At 34.3% G+C, this 5209-nt stretch overlaps 1 pseudogene across 1 annotated transcript; it reads right to left on the reverse strand.

Annotated features, from left to right (window-relative positions):
• Positions 1–4477: 4477 nt before the first annotated feature.
• On the reverse strand, positions 4478–4947 carry LOC308337773 (pre-mRNA-splicing regulator WTAP-like; annotated as a pseudogene). The gene has a single exon. The product of its transcript is annotated as a pre-mRNA-splicing regulator WTAP-like (transcript).
• Positions 4948–5209: the final 262 nt, after the last annotated feature.

Consider the following 5209-nt stretch of genomic DNA (forward strand, 5'->3'; position numbering starts at 1 on the left):
TAATTCAAAAAATGAAATTATTTTGCATATTTTAAAAAAAGTATTACTGACAGTTAAGATTTATTTTCAATGTTTCTACTCGGCAATTTTTACATTTCACCCACAATCTACCAAAAAATATATACATTATTTTCAGCATTTCAGTTTGAAAAGCCATGCAATTAAACTTGACCCTTGATAATTGTTCTTATAGTACACTGTTCTAATAATAAATTGTAAATGTGTGCTTGGTGAGTATGTGGTGTTTAGTCATCATTTCATCCCAAGGTATTTATTTGCATACACACATACTGATGGTACACGAGTATTTTTTTTTTCAATTATTTCACTTAAGCTTTAACTTGAAGGTATCTTAGAGATGCTTCATGCTGACCAATAAGGGAATACATGTGTTCCAGCGTCTTAGGCTTTACCATTTTCTATGTCTTTCTCTGCTTTTTATTTACTTTTTGTATTGAAGTACATGGCATGTTATCTTAGTTTTGGGTGTACAACATTTCCATACATTACAAAACAATCACCATTGGAATAGTTACTATCAATCACCATATAATAATAGTTATTGCAATATCATTGACCATATTTCCTGTGTTATGCTTAACACTCTTGTGATTTATTTTATAACCAGAAGTTTGTAACTTGTAGTCTCTTTCACCTATGTTACCCATTCATTCACCTGCCTCCCTTCTTGGAAACAAGTTATTCTCTGTTTCTGAGTCTGTTTTGTTTTGATTATTTCTTTGTTTTTTAGGTTCCACATGTAAGTGAAATCCATGGTATTTGTCTATCTCTCACTTATTTCACTTAGCATAATATCCTCTTGGTCTGTCTCTGTCACAAATGATAAGATGTAGTTTTTTTATTGCTTAATATTATTTAATTGAGTATTATTTCATATATATGTATATGTACATGTATATGTACATATTAATGGAGTATATATATATATGTACAAGTATGTACCCAAAAGTGGAATATATATATATATATATACCCCCCCAAAAAAATATATATATAACCAAAAGTGGAATATTAGGTTATATTGTAGTTCTATTTCTATTTTCAATTTTCCAAGGACACTCCACAGTGTTTTCCACAGTGGATGCATGAATTTTTGTTCTCAAAAACAATGCACAAAAATCGCACTTTCCTCACATCTTTGACAGCATCCAGAACATCATTGTGCTTTGATTTTTTTAATACTAGCTATTCTGACTGATATAAAGTGATATTTTATTTTATTTTTCTGTTGTTTACCCAAGTGTAACTTAGATTCAGTGTTATGCTAGTTTTAGGTGTACAATAAAATTATTCAACACTTCTATACATTAGACAAGGGTCATCATAATAAGTGTTCTCTTTTCTAAAGATTTATTTGTTTGCTTGTTTGTTTATTTGAGAGAGAGAGAGAATCTCAAGCAGACTCCCCGATGAGCCTGGATCCTGACATGGTGCAACCCTGAGATCCTGACCTGAGCTGAAATCAAGAGTTGGCCACCTACCTGACTGAGCCACCCAGGCACCCCATGCCTTTCCATTTTTAAACATAACATGGTTGACTTCATCTGTACAGTCATTTATAGAATAATCATCCTTGGATTTCAATAAAGCTTTATCCAACAGATATTATTAGACCACACCTTGTCTCCTACTAAAGTTAACTTTTGTATAAGAAACATAATTTCAAAATGCTATTTCAAAAATATCACTAACTTGCTTCTGACTTTTAAGGCTATTTTGTCTGACGGTGCCTGGGTGGCTCAGTGGGTTAAGCATAAGGCTCTTGATCTCAGCTTAAAACTTGATCTCGGGGTCATGAATTCAAGCCCTGCTTTGGACCCCTCATGGAGCCTAATTTTAAATAAATAAATAAATGAATAAAGAGTCTATTTTGTCTCATATCAGACATTGCTACCCCAATTTCCTTTTTGTCTCTATTTGCATGAAATGCTTTTTTCATCCTTTTATTTTCAGACTATATGTGTCTTTGGTCTGAAGTCAGTCTGTTGTAGACAGCATATAGATGGCCTTATTTTCTTTTAATCCATTCAGTCACCCTATATCTTTTTCCTAATAAATTCACATTTAAAATAATTTTATTATATATTTTTATTGCCACTTTGTTCATTGTATTCTTCCTTTTTCTAAATTTCTGCTGAATCTTTTCTTTTTCTTGCTCTCTTCCATCAGGATTTGATGACTTTTAAAAATTATGTTTGGAGTTATTTTTCCTTTAATTTTTTTTTGTGTGATTAGCAAGAGGAACATGTAGTATATCTGCATATATAGAAATCTGCTTGAGGTTGATGGTCACCTAAGTTAAAACACATTTTAAAAGCATTATATTCTTACTTCCTCTTCCACATATTATATATTCAATGTCATATTTTGTGTCTTTTATTTTGTTTAACTTCCCCTTTAAAAAAAGATTTTATTTTTTTTATTTGTGTGTGTGTGTATGTGTGTGTGTGTGTGTGTGTGTGTGTGTGTGAGAGAGAGAGAGAACATAAGCAAGGGAATAGCAGGCAGAGGGAGAAGCAGGCTCTCTGCTGAGCAAGGATCTTGATGCAGGACTTGATCCCAGAACCCTGGGATCATGGCTTGAGCCAATGGCAGCACTTAACTACTGGACCACCCAGGTGTCTCTACTTTGTGTAACAATTAATTAATATTTGTAGACTGTATTTACTATATCAATGTTTTAACCTTTATACCACAGTTCTAAGTAGCTGATACGTTACCTTTACTATGTATTTGTTTTTAGTGTGAGATTTTTTTCTTTCAATATTTTCTTATTTATAGTTGTGATCTTCTTTTTCCACTTAAAGAAGTCCTTTTAACTTTTCTTGTAATACCAGCATATTGATGATGAATCCTTAATTTTTATTCATCTGACAAACATCTCTTTCTTTGTCAATTCTGATCACCCTTGTGGGTAGAGTGGTTGTAGGCTTTATGTGTTAGCACTTTGAATATATCATGATGCCCTTTCCTGTGCGGAAAAATCAGCCAATAGCCTTAAGCAATTTCCCTTGTATATAATTAGTCATTTTTCCTTTTGATTTTTTAACTTACATTTAATCTTTACCTTCTTAATTATTATGTGTCCTCATGTGGACTCTTTCAGATCATCTTGTTGAAGGTTCTCTGTGTTTCCTAAACCTCGTTTTCTGTTTCATTCCCCACATTGTGGAAATTTTCAGCACTCATTTCTTCGAGTAAGCTTTCTGGTCCTTTCTTCCTCTTCTCCTTCTGGGTTCCTTGTAACGTGAATGTTATTATGCTTGATGCTGTCCCAAATGTCCTCATTCTAAAATTCTTTTTCCTTCCTGCTCCTCAACTGGAATGTTTCCCCACTCCATTCCCTGTCTCCCAGATCACTAATCCATTCTTCCCTGTCTTCTAATGTACTGTTAATTTATTCCTTCTAGCATATTGCTTATTTCAATTATTGTATTCTTCAATTTTGATTGGTATTTTTCTTTCTTTTTTTTTAAAAGAGATTTTATTTATTTGAGACATAGAGTGAACAAGCAAGAGAGAACAGAAGTTGAGAAAGAGACAGAAGTAGAGATAAAGCAGACTCCCCACTGATCAGGGAGCCCAATGCAGTTCTCAATCCCAGGGCCCTGGGATCATGACCCGAGCCAAAGGCAGATGATTAACTGACTGAGCAACCCAGGTGCCCTAGTAATTTTTATTTCTAGGCACATTTAATTAATTTATTTTTTTCTAGGCACATTTAATTTAATATCAAGAATGCAATGGGAAAAAAGGCCCAAATACAATGAAGGAAACACATCAACACCAATGACAAGGCTCTTTCAGCATATACCTGTAACAAAATGTGGGTTTAATTTCACTACTGGAAAAAAATAACAGTGAGTCTCATCACAGCCAATATCCTTACACAATCTATAATGACATGAATATTTATAGTGCTTCCAAAATTTTCAACCTGAGGTTTGATACCACACCTTTATGTTTGTACAGTCCTCTGTAAGATTACCCATAGCATTAGCAATCATTCAAAGATCAAACCATTGATTGAAATTATATTGATTTAAGGCCCAATCTAGTAATACAGAGCCCCAAACTAATTGGTTAAATATATGAACTATTTGTGCTGACATCTATCATTTGATTTTTTCATGACTATTAAATTGTTCTCAGCAAATAAACTCTTTAATGACAAAATTTATGTCATTTGAGCTTTGACCCAGAAGTTCAACAAGAATCATGAAGTCCATAGTCTTGATAGTGAAATGGATATACAATGTCCTTAAGTCACTATGGGCAAGGTTAGGAGTGATGCATATTCCAAGTTTCCATTTTAATGGAATTTTACATATTCAGTTCAGGAGTTCAAATCTCTAGGTTTTCGTTCCTCCAAAAAACAGTGTGCCTCAGACTTAAGACCTCTGTTTTCTCTATCTATTTTCTTAAAACAGAAACATTTCTTAAGTGTCTACTTGTTCTAGAAGGGGAATTTTTCAGAGGTGGCCACTTTGGAATAGTCCCACACAATCAAGCCTCTATCAGGTGTAAACTCCCAGGCACTCAGTTCATTTTGGGCTTGTTCCTGTTTGTCTTTAGCCTGTTTCAGTTCACCTTTCATTTTTAGGAAAAGTAAGTTGATTGCTGGGCCTACCATTGTTAATCTCATTTGGGCAATGCTGGGCTATTGGACTCGCCTGAGGTACTAGATTTGAGTAGTACACACTTGTATCTCTTGCTCATTAGTTGCTGACTAGTATTGTTGATGCTTTAGTTTTTCTTCAGACTCCCTTAACCTTGTTATATCATAAGAATTCATATCTGCGTCCTTGCCCTCTGAAGCTTGGACATATGATTCATGTTGTTTCCATCTTAGAATTAACTCATCTGGTGCCATAATTTTAAGTCCGTTTTACTTACCTATTTGGGAAGCTGTTCTTCATTGGTCATCTTGAATCATCTCCAGATAGAGGCTGAATGGTATCACCCAGTCACATAGGACAAAACCGTGCTGCCTGCTGGCCACCCAGGCTGCCAGACCAGGCTACTACAACCCCTGCACTCTTCCTTGATTGGTTCTTTATATTTTATATCTCTTTATGTTCTTTGACTTCCTTTGTGTTGAGGTCTGTGAGCATCCTTATGATCACATTACTTTGAATTCTTTCTCAGACATATTGCTGATCTCTGTCCTGTGTAGTTCTTTTTCTGA

The sequence above is a fragment of the Martes martes genome (assembly GCF_963455335.1).
Source record: "Martes martes genome assembly, chromosome: Y".
Classification (NCBI taxonomy): Eukaryota; Metazoa; Chordata; class Mammalia; order Carnivora; family Mustelidae; genus Martes; species Martes martes.